We start from the raw sequence: 20083 nt of genomic DNA on the forward strand, positions 1-20083 counted from the left end.
CAGGTCATGTACATTCAGAGACAATATAGGAAGAATATCAGTTTAAAATGTTTTCTTTTGTTGTTGGAGTTATGAGGGGGCTGACCCCAGGTCCCACACAATAATGTCTATTGCTCTACAGCCAAGCCACATTTTTGGTCCTTACTGTTCTTTTACTGCCTTTAAAGTGTTTACCTTCCTGAATTATACCCGTTCAATGCTTAAAAGGTTATACCTATTTTCAACCACTCTATATGTGAAGAAGCATAATAATATTCTAAAGACTGTGATAAAACTATGAAAAATGTTAAGTAAATTTAAAGGGGTTACACAATGTACAAGCAATTAAAAATAAAGTTTACATACACCAAATAAAAATATGTTTTGGACCTTCCAGCTGACCCTGTGCCAATATTGAAATAATTAAGAAATAGGCAAGTTTAAGAATACTTAAGGAAACTTTCTCAAACCCTGATATCTCATCAATTGTTTATAGTGGATCATATTTTATATTCTTAAGTAGTTAGGCATCCCACTGGAGTTCACATATTGAATGAACAGAATGTATAATCTAATAGGAATATCTGAAATAAAATGAAGTGACTTTCATGGCATCCCTGTTCCTTTGATGGGTCAAGCAAACTTACTGTTTGTTACTTACTGTTCGTCACTTTTTAAAAAAAAAAACATTCCTCTTTTACTAAAAATCACAGTGGAATATATCATCACAAACCTTATATTTAATATTACAAGGTAGAAAAATCAAATTTAATCATATCGCTAAGTCTTATATTTATGCAGCTTTTGCAAAGATTTTTACAACCCATTTTATATATATTCTGATATTTTGTTATCAATTTTAAGTTTCCCTCACCCTTATTTTCAGTTATCCTAAGCAATTGGTCATGACCTTAATGTTACTTTGTCTCATTTTGACTTATAGTGGCCTCTTAATCTAAAACATCTTTTACCCTACTTGAGCTAGGAAACTTAGTCATTCAAACACACAATTATGCCAGCATAGTTCAGAAATATTTTATGTTTCTTGAAGGGGAGAGGGTTATTGGTCAACACTGGTGGTACTCTCTGACTTACTCCTGTATCTGTGCTCGGATTTCAATCCTGGTGGATCATCTGCAGTGAAGATGACCAAAACAGGTTCACATACAAGGAAAGCAACTTACTCCCTTTACTATTTCTCTGACCCATTTTTAAAAATATATTAAGTTGTTCTTTGTCAGTATTCTTCACACACCAGCAACAACAACAACACAGATATATATGCTTCATCAAGAAAAAATACTTTGCACAATCCAATCCAATTATTTATGTTCAATCTTTTGTCGACTTCCAGAGTTGAGAGGTTAGTGCTTAAATCCCTAAAATGTACCAGTGGATAGAAATGATGTTAACTGATTTTTCAATGGGTAGCAATTTTATGTATTGTTAGTATGTAAAATGCTCAAAGTTGTGTATTTACCAGGGCTCTAAATATTTTGTGGAATGACTGAAAACATTAAAAATTACATAAACATTTTCAGTAAAATGATTGAATTGTTCTTCCATGCTTAACATATAGGTTAACATATTGATTCAACAAGCTTGTGAATTGTGGCTTAAAAAAATAATTTAAACTTTTATTAGTATATCTCTTGATGTGTCCACGTGGCAGAGACTGGCAAGCTACCCGTGGCATTTTCAATATACCAAAACAGTAAAAAGAAGTCTCACAACGGAGACATTACTGGTGCCCGCTCGAGCAAATCAATGAACAATGGGACGACAGTACTGCAGTGCTACAGTTCTCCCTTGATGTGACTGACTATAGTGTATAAGCTCTATTAAGTTAAATAAAATATGGTGAAAATGTAATGCATATTTTATTTTATTGGTCCATGTGGGGAAGGGGCTGCATATGATTCTCTTCAGTCCTTGGGAGCCTCCTGATGGTTCTTGGCTAATCCCTGATTCCTCAGGGCCTGAGCAAAATTCAAGCATGTCAAGGATTAGCCAGGGCACTGTAGTTGCGTGCTTGAGGGTGTGCAGGTCCACACTACTGGTACTTAGGTTTTTTGTGGTGCTGAAGATTAAAGATGGCTTAGATACAGCAAGGCAAGCCTCTTAATCATTGAATTTTACCCAGTCCTCTATACACACAGATTTATAAAAGCAAAACACATGCATTATCCTTTCACGCTAGTGATAAAGAATGAAAGGAATAAGAGATGAAGTTTAGCCTAGTTCTATTTCTTCTTTGTCATACACTTTATATCATCAACTATTAGATAACAGAAGTGTTCACCTCTACATATATGAAAACAAATAAAATCTAATAATTTTAGAATTAAATTACAGGATGAGACATAAAAGTGAAACCTCTTTAAGTAAAATCTTCTGACTGACTAGAAATCAAATTTTATATATCAGATGAAATTTACAGTTATGACCTTATTTATTACTGCCACTTAACTCCTTAATTCTGCACATCTTAAAATACATTAGCATAGTGACTAAATTTAGGGTTACATAGCTTTATAATGCAATATCCAAAAAGTACATCCTTTTTAGCTAAATCAAGTGTGTGTAGGAAACTCAATTCTTTCACAATTTATCTATCTGTCACAAGATAGATTCTTCTTAGCTAATTAAATGATACCATCTAAAAATGGTTTATCTTCAATGTTTATGTACAGATTGATTTTCTCTGAGGATAGATTTTAGTTTTCTTTGCTTTACTTTTGAATTATTTGCCATCCATAAATAAATTCAAGAAGCAGTGAATATAACTTTTATTTCACTCTCCTAGGAACCAGTAATAATATATACCAAACTTGTGAAAATAGATACTGAACAGTAGATTATATTGTGTATATTATTCAAAAACTACTATCATTTAGAAATTTTTAATAATTAAAAGAAAATATGATATTTTATCCTTTATATGTATTCTCTAAGCCCTTTCTAAAGCCAAATAACTATAAAATATAAATAAGCTATTAAGGAGTTTTAAAAAAGAGTGAGTTAAACATTAACTTATAGATATTTCACAAGACTCAAAATATGAAATATTTACAAATCGATTTTATACAGAACATTTGAGGGGAAAAAAGACACATAAGAACGTAAGTGAAAGTAAGCCTACCCCTCAACTTTCCTATTTCCTATTTCCTAGCATGATGTCTATTTTAGTCAGTAATCTTGAAATATGTGCTTTAGTAATTTAAAGATGAGAATATGCCAGTTAGAAAAAAATGTATATGCACAGAAGCAAGAATCTATTATATAGTTCATTTATTAGTTCTAAGTACCTGATAAAGAGTAGACAATAGATAATAACTGGATGCCTAGTCAGATAGGAAGAGAGAGAAAGAGAGAGAGAGAGAGAGAGATACCAAGACAGAGACACAGAGACACACACAGAGAGAAGAGGGGTGTTTGTGTGAGGAGAGGGGGAGAGATAAAATAGAAGATAGAGCGTGGAGAGTGAAATGGGAAAGTATTGAATATGAAATCCTATTTTTGATTACTGCCTTTTTCCTTACTGACTTACCTGTTGTGCTATAGCAATAATGAATTAAAAATTATTATATATGTTTTTCTTGTGGTGTGACAAATTTATCAGTGTCTTACCAGTTCACTATATTGTATACATAAAAACAACTTTAAAAGTTTAAAACCTTAAAGCACAATATATTTATGCACATAAGACTCATGATGCATTAATCTCAGCACAAAATACCAAAATGGTATCGTAATTACAATACCATTTTGCTTCTCTTGAAAGTCAAGGATGAAAGTTTGTTAAGACAAGAATTCAGTTTGGCTGGAGTACAAGAACAGTGGGTAGGCACTTTACCTTGCACACAAAGCAATCTAGGTACAATTGCCAGTACCACATCTAGTCTCCTAGCACAGTCAGGAGTGATCCCTGAGCCCAGCCAGGTATGTCCCCCAAACACACAACAACAAAAGAGTAGAAGTAGAAATCTTGCCTTGCTCTTCAAGCCCGTGGTCTCTCTTGAACACATATGTCACATACTTTTCTGTTTCTTTGCTTATTTCTACTCCGCAGAAGCCTGTGTTCTCTCTTAAACATATACTTCCCCATTTTTTCCCTCACATCTTCTAAATAACTTTCAAGAAAAAATTCCTGTGCTTTTCATACACACAAAAACACAAACACACACACACAGAACAAGAATTCAGGCTTTATCTAAGTGCTTGATTGGATAGCAAAAAACAAATGGTATTAAGCATGTAATATTAAAGGAAGCTCATGAAGAGGCTTAATATAAGCTAAGTTGTTGGAGAGGATGAAAGCAAATGAGAGGAAAGAAGTTTATCTTGGATTAGATAAAAACAGAAATTGAGGAATAATTTTCAAAAGAAAACAATGTCCAAGCTCAAACTCAGAGCTGTGCAAAGAACTTCAGAAAGAATAATAGGAATCATTATTTCACTATGCACTTTTTTTCCATCCCAACTCCAACACCTATAAAACATGGTATTTATTAATATTTAACCTGGCATACCAACCATACGGAACTGGATGAGCTTATATAAAGAATAAATGCAAAAAAATGACAGGAAAAATAAAAAGATAGTTATTTAATTCAGACAAAAGATAGTTGTATAAGAAAGTAGGCAAAAAGCACAACATGCGTGCAACATGATCATCTCTGACCTATGGCTCCCTATTCCAAAATTCTTCCTAAGCATTTTCTGGCATGAAAAAAGTGCATTGATGTCCACGCAAAAAATTCTAAAGGCAAAATCTTTTATCCAGTAAATTTTACCAGCTGCCAAATCATACCTTTATATGCATCTTTAAAAATATTGAAAGAAAAATAGACTAGCAATTTTAACACTCCGATCTCTATGAAAGCAGTTTGTGATAAGAAATGGTGAAAATAAGAGAAGCATGGATATGGAACAGAAAACACAATTTTGAATGTCTAGGCTGTTCATTGGTTGAATAAGATTTTCTTCAGAGTTGACAGAATAGATTTTCTGAGAATTAATTGTTAGGAAACAAATGCTTTCCTTGGTCAAGATTGATCACCTGTGAAAATGACAGAGTCAATACCTTTGGGTTATTCAACTGCACTTTAAAGTACTTCAAGGAAAAAAATCATTTCCAAGCAGTGAATCAGTGTGCTTTTAAGTACAAATTTCAGATCCCTCCACTTAGATATTAAAATTCACAGAAGATGTCAAAAAGAAATCTTCCTACAAAAACTAGTTCCAGATGCTTTTCTGTAAGTTTTTGAGATTTGGTTCGTTATATATTGCTTTGGCTGAAACAACAAAGTCAATTCTTTAGATTCCATTAATACACATCTAACACTTTCTATAAACTCAATTTTGTTCAGACCTGAATTGACTGAAGGAGACAAATCAAACAACAGTGATGTCAAGTACTGCCAAACAGGACTGGGCTAGTAAATGATACAGAAGTGTGACATAGCTGAGAACCCCTTGCTGCCTTTTAGTACAACTTGAACAACTCCACTCTCAAGTCTGATTATCCAAATTACTACTCCACAAAGACAGAAATAGCCAATGTTAAAAAAGAGTAAAAGTAAAACTCATATGTCCAAATTTATTAAATACAGATAGACAATCATTATTCAAAAGTTTTATACTGTAGAAGACATGGAGCTATTACTAAGATAACATGTTAAATTATACACTTTTATGTGCCCTAATTTCATGAATTCAATAGCATGCTGCTTTAAAATATTAAGTCTGTACTTCATACTGTGCTAATATACAATATTTAAGGAATTAATTTTTTTTAATTCTTAATTTTGATAGCATGTGAACATTCTGAGTGAACTAAGTATTTCACTCTATATTGATTTCCAGAATCCCAGATCAGATTCAATCATCCATGTCCACAGCAATTGAATAGCAGTAAATAGATTTGTTTTTTTACAACATTGTATTATTCTCAGATATAAGTATCAGTACTAATAAATGATTAAGTAATGAAAATCTTTATTTTGGGTATTTAGACATACATATATACACAAAAAAGTACTTCTTATGATCCAAGCACTTTATATAATAATAACTTTAAAATTTCTGAATTCCAAAAAATATATAATAATCGTGTGTGTTTCTTTAAACTATTTGCTGTTATTACTCTCTTAGTTTAAAAATGCAATTGAATACAATGAAGTACTACAACTTCGTTTCAAAGCTAAACCTTTTAAATATTAGGCAAATCTTTTTTTTTCTGTATTAATGCAACTTTGGAAAACTGTCCCAAAGAACTAATTTAACAATTAAAAACTTTCACTCATTTTAAATTTATAGTAACTATTTGGTTGCCATTTCTCCCTCTAACTCTCAGCAAACAGAAAAAAAATACTAAGAATGAAGCAGAATGGTATTATAACTGTTCATATCTTTAAAACATTCAAAATACTTATCCAATTGGAAGTTACTTCCGTTTTTAAAGAAAAACTGAATTTATCTCCCATTCATTTCTACTGCAAATTACTTTGTCAGGTATACGATCGCATGGTTCTTTGAAATTCATTTTACTAAACCACACTTCCTTTTGAGAACACTAGACAATGCTCTGATTAAAAGCTTACCAAGTAATAACACTGTTCAGCCCTCACACGTTTCTTTCCAGTTTCCTCTGCTGGAAACATACCTTTCTTTTGAAAGAGAAGGTAAAACAGAAGCTCTTACCAGAGACAGGGAAAACAATTCGTTCAGCTAGATCCACCGGAGCTCTGTGAAGCCTGGCAGCATGAGTGATCCTTGGGCCTCACACAAAAGCGAGATAATTGGCTCTCAATGAAGAGATGTAAACATCCATCATAACGGCACTGGACTGAAACTGAACGCTACCTCAGCTGTTCTATGTACTCCGGCTGGAAGATGATGTCACAAACATCAACTGGGTGTACTCTCATTGGCTTCTGTTACCTGGAATCATATCTTAACCCTAAACTGTCAGCTGAAAATTGAAATGCTCAACTCTGGCTATAATTTTTGCTCACAGGGGGTTGAAAGTGGTGTTGAGCTACTGGAGCAGAGTAAACTGTAAGGACTCCGTCTCAAAAACGCTAGGACCAATTTTCATAATTAATTAGGATCAGTGGGGAGTTTTATTTCCAGGTACACTTATTAAATCACTATTTATACAGGGTATTTCACAGGATGAGTATTATAGAAAATAATTGATGTAAGAGCAGCATGACTTTTTAAATTTTCAGATTATGTTACACTGATTTTTCCAAAATTACTCCCTGAGAATAAGACAGCTAAGTTGAAAAAAATATGTAACAGAGTAGACAGTTGCACAGAAGAGATTTAAATCGATTTTGTCGGATCAGCTATCTGTATTTTTTAATAAAAAATAAAAATATATCTTATCCTGAATGTTAGTGTCTCCAAATATTTCTATCATAAACTTTTAATAAGGAAGTATTGAAAGAATAGCATTGCTGAAAAAAATACAAAGCAACGTTTTTTACACAGAGTAATTCATAAGTCACTGGAACTTTATACAAATCCATGACAGTAATTGAAGACTACTTTGCAATACAGTGCTATCCTGTGAGAGTACAAACAGGGAATAATTATCTGTACCTAACCCTCTATCCTGACAAAAGCCCCAGACTTCTCCCCAGGCTTAAGTCCAGTGTGAGAGAAGGATAATGGGCTAAGCTGGTTGCAGCAGCTTGCTGCCAGAGGGACAAAACTACAATCACCTTGAAATATATCCAAGCTTTTCCCACCAAAAGGAGCTGTCTCCAGCATAACTGTGAGATGCAAGAATTACCAGAGCTATTCAATGACCAGCTCCTTCTAAATCCCAGCCCAGCCATATCCTAGGGCAAGCCCTTTGAAAAGCTGTGCAGCTTAGCATGCAAACAGTACAACCACCTGGAGAGAGAGAAATTCACTCATCCACTCCCACCTTTAAGAAAGGAAGGTCACCAACAGTACCCTGGTATGCTTTTATGTTGATTCCTCTTTTAAAGAACTGAATTAAGGTGAGGAGTTGTTATAATCCCTCCAGAGAAAAAGCAGTTTATGTTATGACTCAATGGGATTTTGAGAGTTGAATGTATATTAAAAGAAACTTTACAGACCATAAATTCAAAATTTTTTATTATTACTAGCTTTCATGACCATTGATCTGATTATTTGAAGACTCAGTATGCGATTTAGGGACTAACATTCTAGAACTGAATTCAGAAGATTCATTCTCCCATTCCTGTTTCATTCCCTATTGTCTACAGTACTTTAGAAGATTAACTTTTATGTTTATGTAAATTAACATTTATGATAATGATACCTAGAGCAAAACTCAAATCAAAAAGTTGTGTATAGATTACATGATGCAATGCATGGAAGATGATAAATAAAATAATAAGTATTGTGTAAATGTAGGAGGTATATACCACTGTTGCAATTATACAAATATCAAATGTTTCATTTTTAAAGGTGTCTCAATTCAGTGCACTCCAAATAATAGGATATATTGTTCTAAACACTGAAAACTTTAAGAAATGTTATAGATAAACTGATTTATAGCACCAACTCACTCAGGGTTAAAAAAAATAAAGTAATTTTTTTGCCCATCCCTGTAGTATTTAAAATTTAATCATATTATTCAAGTACAGAAACCTGGACTTCAGACTATCTGCTAAAATGACTATGGACCAACGTGAAAGCAACTTCATTTCTGCTTGAAAACATGGTCACTTTGATTAAAATGTGTATAACAATTATTATCTTGCAAAATGACAAATTAAATTCTGATCAGAAAGATTAATTTGGACAATAAGTATGTCAACTTTATTTCTGGTGGACAAATAATAAAGTTAAAACATTGAACTTGCTAAGAAAATTTATCGTGGAGAAAACAATTATTAAAAATAAGATACCTCCATTTCTTGCATTGTAAAATAGTTCAATGTTATGACTAGCCATAGAAAAAAGTAACTTCCAAAATTATGTTGCATCTTGTTTTATGTAAAAATAGGATAAATTACTTAAGGTTTTAAGATAAATACATGTTCAAATGGTTTTAATAAGCAAGTTGCAAACCTATTTGCAATCATGGCATTGAATAAAATTTTTAAATGATTAATGAATATTTAGGGATCAGTAGAGACAAGACAGTATATAGGCATTTTCCTTGAATGTGGCCAACATGGGTTAAATCATCAGCCAACACACTTGGTTCCCAGAATACTGTAAGGAGTGATATCTGAGCACAGAGCCTAGAGAAGTCCCAGAGCAAAGTGGGTGTGGATCCCCAAAAGAAAGAAATAAAAAAAAAACAATATAAGTAGAGACCCAATTAAATTTGCCTGTTTCATTCTCAATGAATTATATTTGTGATTTTTTTCACCTAAAAAAACATGAAACTATAAAAATATTTTTGATGAATCAAATGGATTTGTGCCCATGCAAGTACATCTCAGTTTTATTACTATACTTACATACTATATATTTCCCAGGAGCTTAAATCATTGCAGTATTTAATTGCCTGACAATTATTTCTGTTACATCCATTTTGTGGTTAAACTAATTATTTATATTATCAAAACAAATCAGCACTAGAGGCTAATTAAAGTGGAGGAAGTATCCTCCCAATGTTCCCAACCTACATATTAATAAGGTTTAGGATAATATCAACTTCAGAAGAAATAAACATGTCCTCAGGTGATACTTTTAAAGGCAAAACTTAAGAATTTCTACAGGTATTAACTCTTGTGAACATTACTATTTAACTTAAGTATTACTGTGGCACTGTTGCCCCATTGTTGATCGATTTGCTTGAGCAGGCACGTCTCCATTGTGAGACTTGTTGTTACCGATTTTTGCATGTTGAATATGCCACAGGTAGCTTGACAGGCTCTGCCGTGAAGCATTACGACTTAACAGATATAACTGGTCCATTGCCAAGTTATCCACAAGATGGCAGTTTGCTTATATGGCCAGTAAAACTCTGTATAAACTTATTTTTTTTTGTAGTTTTCTCAATACTCCTATTTAAAGAAATATATGTATATTATAGTAAGAAACTTATTTGTGTAAATTCTTCTACTAATTTTCACTTTAAGAAGAAGCAATGTCTAAGAGTATGTAAGACATTGAAAAAATAGATTGGTTAAATTATCTTAAAATGTGTTACTCTAAAATTACTTGCCTACATAATGCCCATATGTTTCATAAGACATATATTTCAGGTTATTTTAAAAATTGATTTGTCTAGCTGGAAAGATAGTACAGGGATTAAGGTGCTTGCTTGCACAGAGCTAACTCTGGTTCCTTCCATGTCCCACAAATGATCACAGCCAGGAGTGATCCCTAAGCTCAGAGCCAGAAAAAAAAAACTGAAAACAGCCAGGTATGTCCCAAAACAAAAATTTTGTTTCATAAAAAAACTTAATATTGTTTTTAACAAATTCAGTGTTTAAAATAACCATGACTTGAATAAGTGGTATCACTCATACAGTAATAGATAAATAAAACTATATTTCCATCTACTAAATTCTAGATATAACTAAATCTTAAAAGATTATAAATTTATTGACCTTGTTTTGATTTCTTTTCAATACTTGGTCTCCTTACTGACATCTTTTTTCTTTTTTTTGTTTATATATGTCTATCTTAAATCTCTTATTTGGCAGCTACAGTATATTATCTAATTATTTCTATTTGCATTTTAGATATAAGTTTGAAAATATTTAGAATTATTGGGCCATATCACCTTTATATTCTGAGAAGAAATATTCCCAAGATGTTTAACTATGTTTATGTATTGGTAAATTTTACTTTGGAGAAGGAGAAAATGAGTGCAATAAGGATTAAGAAAATTCCCCACTCAAACATTAAATAAATATGAAATTTCAGACATGGAGATAAGTACTATTCAGTGATTCAAGACATTGTAAACACAAGTGGAAAATGTTGACTTATCATTAAGAATATTTTAATTTAATATGTACCTTCGTAGCGGTAGCACAGCTGGTAGGGCATTTGCCTTGCATGTGGCCAGCCCGGGTTCAATTCCTCCGTCCCTCTCAGAGAGCCTGTCAAGCTACCGAGAGTATCCCGCCTGCGTGGCAGAGCCTGGCAAGCTACCCGAGGCATACTCGATATGCCAAAAACAGTAACAAGTCTCAAAATGGAGACGTTACTGGTTCCCACTCCAGCAAATCAATGAACAACGGGAAGAGAGTGCTACAATATAAACCGTTTTTTTTACTGAGTTACTTTGAAATGACTGAATTCTGTAAAAGACCTAAAGAACAATAGGCAAAATATATAGTTTTATTTTGTTCTTTCTATAAAACTGTGCTATTAAAAAGCACTCAAAATTTTTTAATTTTATTTTTTGCTGTTTGGGTTTTTCTTTTTTTTTCCCTTAGTTGTTTGCCTTAAACTTTGTATTATCCAAATTAGATAAAATCAACACCTCCACTTTAAGATATTTGAAGCACACTGACTTTTATACTTTTTGAACTTAGATTTGAACAAGGACAAAACACACTGCTTATTTCCCTAAGGAAAACTGTTATTAATATGAACCACCCACTATACTCAAACCACTTCAGGTATGTAGATAATTATGTAAGAACGATACCAAAAACCAGGTTCTTGATCATTGGCTAGTACTTTACTTTGCCATAACTTTGTATGACACAGTTAAAGAAATTCATGTTTCTGCACAGAAGATGGAGATTGCTAAAACCTGATGGATGATAAGTGGGTCTTTCATTGGTATTAATTGCCTTATAATGAGAGACCCCTGAGTGCTACCTTCTACCTTCTGTCCTGTCATTCAAGGTTATAGTGAAAAGATAATCTATAAACCAGAAAGCCTAAATCATAGACAGTATCTCTACCAACATCTTAGTTTTGAATTTTCAGATTATAAAAATAATAAATGACAAATCGCCAGCTAAATTAGCCTCATCAGATTAAAATAGGCCTGGATCAAATATGCTTGCAGGAAAATTCCTGGAAATAGAAGGTTATCACTCTGGCATCTAGTCTGTTCCTCCCAAGATAACAGTCTCTGTGCCCAGGCTTAAAGACATTGTCTACTCCTTGGATACCGTAGTCAATGATTTTACTATGTACTTAAGATTCTATTGAAATAAATAAGAATTCTAAAAATTTAAAATTAAATTTGTAAAAGAAGTAAGGCATAGCTGTGCATCTATGTTTTGGAGAATAAATTAGGGGAAAATCTAGATTATTATGTCAGACCACAATAATAAAATATGCATAATACAGATGTCAATAAGTCTGAGGAGGTAAACGAGGTGCAAGGAAGGATAAAATACTAGAAACAGAGCAATTATGGAGGGAATCTTATTCAAAGGCTTCCCAACGGCACTGTGTCCAAGTGCTAAAATATGTCAGGACAGTATCTGCAGATCAGTTTTCTTTCAAGACATGATTTTTCTTTCACACATCTGATTTCTTTCACACATCTGGCGAGAGAGATGCCCTTTTCTTATCACAAGATCATTACGAGCCTCATGCTAAATCCCTAATATGAATGCTTTGTCATTTTGAAATGTATATATTTTCTTTATCTATATATGGGAAAAGGCTGAGGGGTAGCACAGTGGATAGGGTGTTTGCCTTGTACGTGGCTGACCTGGCCGACCTCTCAGAGAACCTGGGAAGCTACTAAGAGTATCTTACCTGCATGGCAGAGCCTGGCAAGCTCCCTGAGGAGTATTAAATATGTCAAAAACAGTAACAAGTCTCACAGTGGAGACATTACTGGTGCCTGTTCAAACAAATTGATGAGCAACAGGATGACAGTGACAGTGATACAGTGATATATGGGATAACAAGTCTCACAATGGAGATGTTACTGGTGCCCACTCGAGCAAATCGAAGAACAGTGTTGGCACGTTGACAGGGATGACAGTGCTGTGACAGTGTTACAGTGCCATATATGGAATATACGTATATATGTATCACTGTATCACTGCCATCCCGTTACTCATAGATTTGCTCCAGTGGGCACCAGTAATGTCTCCATTGTGAGTCTTGTTGTTACTGTTTTTGGCATATCAAATATGCCACGGTGAGCTTGCCAGGTTCTGCCCTGTGGGCGGGATACTCTCAGTAGCTTGCCATGCTCTTTGAGACGGAGGAATCAAACCTGGGTCGGCTATGTGCAAGGCAAACCCCCTACTTGCTGTGCTATTGCTCCAGCCATATACATATGTGTGTGTGTGTGTGTGTGTGTGTGTGTGTGTGTAATAAAATGAAACGAATGATGGTTGTATGGGATGTAAGATCCCAAGATTTGCAATTAAATAGGAATAAACAGATCCTATAAAAACCAAGTCTAATGGGGTACGGTGCTGTCTAGCAGGTCAACCTGTACCTGCAAGGCAAGTGCATCAGAAGCCTGATGGTGCCTTCAGGCTTTCTGACGCTCCAAATTTGCTGCTGAGCTCTGGCCAGACCCCAATAACTTGGGACCAAGATTCCTGAGAAATTAAATGTCCAGAAGTTAGGTATGTGAAAGTCACACCCACAAACCACCTCTGGCTTCAGCTATATAAGCTCATTTATTGGCCTTGCTTCAGAGACCCATAAATAAATCTCAAAAGATGTCAAAGTCAGGCCATTTAAGTGCATTAATGACCATGATTCAGAGACTCACAGATGAATTCTGGAGGAAAGCAAAACACCACAGAGATGTCTTTCATCCCACACTATGCTAATTTCACTGGTGTACCTTGGAGGGTGCCAGTTTTGTCCCTCCCCCTCCCCAAATAAACTCCAATGGCCAGAAATCTCCAGAAACTAAGCACCACCACACTTATGGTCAACCTTCACTGGCTTGTCCCGACCCCGAACACATGAGAATGAATTTGCAGAAAAAAACAGATATACTGGACTAGTTTATCTAGTTTCACTGCAGGTTTGTTTCACTAGGTTGGAGATGGGTGACCTCCTCCCATCCTGCCATCTCACCCTTCTGGTTTCCTGGCAGTCACACCCAAGAACTAACTGCCTCTGGGCACCATTTAAGCATATTAAAGGCCATGAATCAGAGACTCACAAATGAATCTCGGAAGAGAGCAGCAAGCCACAGAGATACCTCTAGACCTCAAATATTAAAAAAAAAAAAATAGAATTCCAAAAGCACGCAGCTCCTTTCAAGACTGCAACATATCGCATACTATTCATAGAAAGCAATACAAAATGAATTATTTAGCAGCTGCCTAGGGGGCAGGCTTGGGTGATGGTGGGACAATTCAAAATAATGGTGGTGGGAAGGTGTAATGGTGCTAAGATTGGTGTTGAAATGTTGAATGCAAGCAATCATTATGAACAACTTTACGGAAGTAAAATTTAAAATGAAAAAAGTAATGTTGAGTTCATGCCTGCTTCAATCAGCTTAATCAGTGGCTGAATAAATACCAGTACTCCTACATTTAAAAACAAAACAAAACAAAAAACAAAACAAACAAACATAAAACCTCTAAGTTAGAATAGTGGATGAATTTGTTTTATTGTTTTTATTTATTTATTTATTTTTTTTTGCTTTTTGGGTCACACCTGGCGATGCACAGGGCTTACTCCAGGCTCTGCACTCAGGAATTACCCCTGGTGGTGCTCAGGGGACCATATGGGATGCTGGGAATCGAACCCGGGTTGGCCGCATGTAAGGCAAATGCCCTACCCGCTGTGCTATTTATTGCTCCAGCCCCAATAGTGGATGAATTTGTTTTTGCTCTTCCTTTGGGGGAAACACCTGACTATGTTCGGAACTTATTACTAGCTCTGTGCTCAAAGTTACTCCAGGTGGTGCTGGAGAATCAGATGTGGTGTTAGGGAATAAACATGAGTCAGTTATATGATAAGCTCTTTTCTCTCTCAAGTCCCCAGATAAGTGTTTATAGTATTCTATAATATCAAAGAATTATATTCATAAACTAAGTTTGTGCCTGACTGTCACAAAAGTGTAAAAGCACTTGTTCAAATGTTTAGAGTGCTTATCTTAAGAATTAATCAAAAGCATAATCTGCAATCAAGTTGCCTTTAATACATTTCTGAAGATTAATGTGAGAGTATTATTCATTGTTATGGCCTAAAATGAAGAGTATGCCTTTAACTCTATGTGTGTATAATTAAATATGTGAAATAAAAAGTTTTAAATATGTGCTTAACTATTAGTAGTAAGCTACTATTAGACAGGGAAAAATCATAAAATAATCTAATATGCAATTTAGTAATATATTTATAACACATATTGTTTTATTAGATAATGTTAAAATACATATATTTCAAATAAATTATATTTCATGATAATATTTGGGGTACAGTTATTTTTCAGTCAATTCTTTTATTTTTGACATGATTTCATCTTTTGTTCAGGACTTCATTATTTTCATAAGTACGGACCTAGAACATTTTGCCTTAGTTTTGTTATTGGATCAGTCTGGTTAAGTAACATTTATAGTCACAAACATCTTAAATAATTTTTGATTCTAACTGATATTAGGAAATATATTCCTGTTACATTTTAGATGGAATAATTTAGTCATGTACTTCTACAACTACAGTCACAACAATACAGAATACTTAACTCTTCCTTTCAATAATTTTAATTAAGTCATTAAATGTCAGTCATTGTTTCAACATACTATACAGAGACCTGAAATGTGAATAAATGACACTCAGCAAGACTTTTGTTTGTTTTTCTTTTGTTTTGCGACAGCTGATCATGTTCAGGCTTACTCCTGGCTCTGGACTCAGGGACTAGTCCTGATAGGCTCAGGGGACATGGGGGGTACCAGGGATTACTCTCAGGTCAGCCACATGCAAGAATGCACTTGCCTGTACTGGATGTACCATTCCTCTAGGAGTATATTTTTCAACTTGATCTGTAAACTCATCTAAGGAAAATAATGACACAAATGGTTTCAGAGGCCCTATGTTATGTCTTTATATATATTTTCTCTCTCTCTCTCTATATATATATATTAAGCAGTATGACTTAAGTTTTTGTGATATAACTGTCTAATTTATCTAATAGTCTGTCAGACCAGGTTTGAAATTATGGACCTGAAAAATATACTATAGGTTAAGTTTTTCAAAATCTCTAAGTAGACAATATGAACATACTTAAAGTAATAAATATATAGAGACACGTTATTTCTCTGATAGAAGTCATGTGTTTGTTTTAGGCTGTAGCTAATAAAGGATGAAAACTATATTTAAGTTAGAGGGGATTGACTGCATTACCTTTAATATAGAATCAACTAAGAATATTTTGATAGAGTTGAATATCCTGACAAAGTCTCTAAAATATATGATTTTATGATCCCTTAATATTTGATAAAGGAAAAAGAATTGTGAAGTGGATCAGGGAAAGCATCTTCAACAAGTGGTGCCAGGAAAACAGGACAGCTACATAAAAAAAAAAAAAAAAAAAAAAAAAAAACTCAGCGCTCTCTCTACACCAGGCACAAAAGTTAGATGAAAATCTATTAAAGACCTCTTGGCCATTCATATTTCTTCCTTGGTAAAGTTTCTGTTCATTTCTTCGCCCCATTTTTTGATGGGGTTGGATGTTTTCTTTTTGTAGAGTTCAACCAGTGCTTTATATACCATTGATATCAATCCCTTATCTGATGGATATTGTGTAAATATCCTTTCCCATTCTGTGGATAGTCTTTGTATTCTAGTCACTGTATCTCTTGCGGTGCAGAAGCTTTTTAGTTTAATGTAGTCCCATTTGTTGATCTCTGTTTTTACTAGATTGCTTAGTTCCGTGTCACCTTTGAAGATACCTTTATCTTCAATATCGTGGAGGGTTTCGCCGACCTTGTTTGTGGTCTAATGTTGAGGTCTTTAATCCATTTTGATCTGACTTTTGTGCATGGTGTCAGGTCAAGGTCTAAACCCATTTTTTTGCATGTGGTTGTCCAGTTGTGCCAGCACCATTTGTTAAAGAGGCTTTCCTTGCTCCACTTCACATCTCTTGCTCCCTTATCAAAGATTAGATGATCATACATTTGGGGTTGTGTGTAGGGATATTCCACCCTGTTCCATTGGTCTACGGCTCTGCCTTTGTTCCAGTACCATGCTGTTTTAATTGTTACTGCTTTGTAGTAAAGATTGAGTTTGGGGAGGGTGATGCCTCCCATCATCTTTTTCCCAAGAATTGTTAAGGCACATGAAAAAGTGCTCTGCATCACTAATCATCAGAGAGATGCAGATCAAAACAACCATGAGATACCACCTCACACCACAGAGACTGGCACACATCCAAAAGAACAAAAGCAACCGCTGTTGGAGAGGATGTGGGGAGAAAGGGACCCTTCTTCACTGCTGGTGGGAATGCCGACTGGTTCAGCCCTTCTGGAAAACAATTTGGACGACTCTCAAAAAATTAGATATTGAATTCCCATTTGACCCAGCAATACCACTGCTGGGAATATATCCCAGAGAGGCAAAAAAGTACAATCGAAACAACATCTGCACATGTATGTTCATCGCAGCACTGTTTACAATAGCCAGAATCTGGAAAAAACCCGAATGCCCCAAAACGGATGACTGGTTGAGGAAACTTTGGTACATCTATACAATGGAATACTATGCAGCTGTTAGAAAAAAGGAAGTCAAGAATTTTGTAGTTAAGTAGATGGGCATGAAAAGTTTCATGCTGAGTGAAATGAGTCAGAAAGAGAGAGACAGACATAGAAAGACTGCACTCATCTATGGTATATAGAATATCAGAGTGGGAGACTAACACCCAAGAACTGTAGAAATAAGTACCAGGAGGTTGACCCCATGGCTTCGTGGCTGGCCTCACGTTCCGGGGAAAGGGCAACTCAGAGAAGCGATCACCAACTACATTGTAGTTGAAGGCCATGTGGGGGAAGGGAGTTGCGGGCTGAATGAGGGCTAGAGACTGAGCACAGCGGCCACTCAACACCTTTATTGCAAACCACAACAGCTAATTAGAGAGAGAGAACAGAAGGGAATGCCCTGCCACAGTGGCAGGGTGGGGTGGGGGGGAGATGGGATTGGGGAGGGTGGGAGGGACGCCGGGTTTACGGGTGGTGGAGAATGGGCACTGGTTAAGGGATGGGTTCCCGAACTTTGTATGAGGGAAGTATAAGCACAAAAGTGTATAAATCTGTAACTGTACCCTCACGGTGATTCTCTAATTAAAAATAAATAAATTATAAAAAAAAACAAAAAAAAAAGAAAATCTATTAAAGACCTCAATATCAGACCTAAATCCATAAGGTAAGTGGAGTAAAATATAGGTTACAACCTTCCATGACAGTGAAGCTAAAAGGCATCTTTAAAGAGGAAACCCCACTCGTGTGGTGGGAAAGATAAAACAAATAGAACTATACAAAAACAAGACGCATCTGTACCTCAAAAGAAATGGTGACCAAGATACAGGGACAGCCTACAGATTGGGAAAAAATACTTACCCAATATCATCAGATATGGGGTTAATATTCAAGATATATAAAGCACTGGTAGAATATTACAAGGAAAAAACAAATCCAACCCCATCAAAAATGGGGATATCAAATGAAAAGAAATTTCCTCAAAGAACAAAAACAAATGGCCAAATGGCACTCGAGAAAGTACTCTCAGTCATTAATTGCCAGGGAGATGTAAATCAAAACAACAATGAGTCATCATTACACACCACACAGACTGGGACATATCATCACTGTCACTGTATCACTGTCATCCTGCTGTTTGTTGAGTTACTCGAGCAGGCACCAGTAACGTCTCTATTCCTCTCAGCCCTGAGATTTCAGCACCCTCTCCTTACTCATCTTACTCAAGGACTGGAAGCTCTTTCAGGGTCAGGGAAACGAGACCTGTCTTACTATTTTTGGCATAACTAATACACCATGGTTAGCTTGCCAGGCACTTGCTGGTGGGATACTCTCGGTAACTTGCTGGGCTCTCTGAGAAGTACAGTTTATATCATATTCAACTTAAAATATCTTCTTATCCTCAACAAATGTCTATTCAATTGGCAATTTCTGGGATAATCAAGAAAAGTAAACTTGGGCAATTAACTGCATCTATCCAATAGGACAAAGTCTTTTCCTCTGTGTAATGGCAAAATGTCCCATGATTCAAGACTGAATCATTCTGACCACAAATGGAATATTAACACGCTCTCAAAGATATCAACAGTTGGTCTCTCCATTCAGAAAGAAAGCACCAGCTTTAAAAACTTTTGTACCCACAAACAAGAATGGCTGCTGGGAAATTCCATTTCCTCAAAAGTAACATTTGGCAATGATGTCCAAGGGAAAAAGTGAACTCAAAAATAAAAATAAACTCGTATACAACAGTATCCAGATTTTCTGACCATCAAAATGCTTATCTTCAAGAAGGGAAAGATGACAAGTCACTAGTTATAGAAGGTTATTAATTCACAAACTTGAGATCTTACCTAGAAGAAGACAACAAAATAAAATGAAGAATACTTATTGGCACATATCATAAAGAACAATAATAACAAGTGCTGGCATGGATGTGGGGAGAAAGGGGCTCTCCTTTATTGTTGGTGGAAATACTGACTGGTCCAGCCTTTTTGGAAAACACTATGGGTATTCCTCAAAAAACTAGAAGTTGAGCTTCCATACAACCAATACCTCTTCTAGGAAGATACGCTGGGCCACAAAAAACACAGCAGAAATGCCATCTTCACTGTGTTTATTACAGTGCTATTCACAATAGCCAGAATCTGGAAACAACCTGAGTGCTCAAGAACAGAGGGCAGGATAAGGAAAATGGTGCACCTATACAATGGAATACTACACCTTTTTTTGTAAAAATTAATCATGAAATTTTCTTATTAATGTATGGGCATGGAGAGTATCATGCTGTGTAAAATTAGTCAGAAAGGGAGAAAGGCAGGCATAGAATGATGTAGAATCATATATATAGTATATATACTACAAATGAGGATATATATATATACACACATAGTATAAGACTAATACCCAAGGACAGTAGAAACAAAGGCCAGGAGTACATGGTTGGAAGCCTGACTCAAGTACTGGAAGAAAAGTTAGGATAGAGAAGGGAC

At 35.1% G+C, this 20083-nt stretch overlaps 1 protein-coding gene across 3 annotated transcripts in view; it reads right to left on the reverse strand.

Moving 5' to 3' along the window:
- The window catches only part of MGAT4C (MGAT4 family member C), a 753565-nt gene that overhangs the window by 243998 nt on the left and 489484 nt on the right, over window positions 1-20083 (reverse strand). The window contains exon 1 of one of the 3 annotated variants that reach the window (XM_004602715.2): window positions 6685-6808. The exons of the other annotated variants lie outside the window; for them this stretch is intronic. The gene's annotated coding sequence lies outside the window, so the exon portion shown is untranslated. Of the gene's footprint in view, window positions 1-6684; window positions 6809-20083 lie in introns of those variants that run through there. 3 annotated transcript variants of the gene reach the window in all.

This window comes from Sorex araneus, chromosome 10, assembly GCF_027595985.1.
Source record: "Sorex araneus isolate mSorAra2 chromosome 10, mSorAra2.pri, whole genome shotgun sequence".
Classification (NCBI taxonomy): Eukaryota; Metazoa; Chordata; class Mammalia; order Eulipotyphla; family Soricidae; genus Sorex; species Sorex araneus.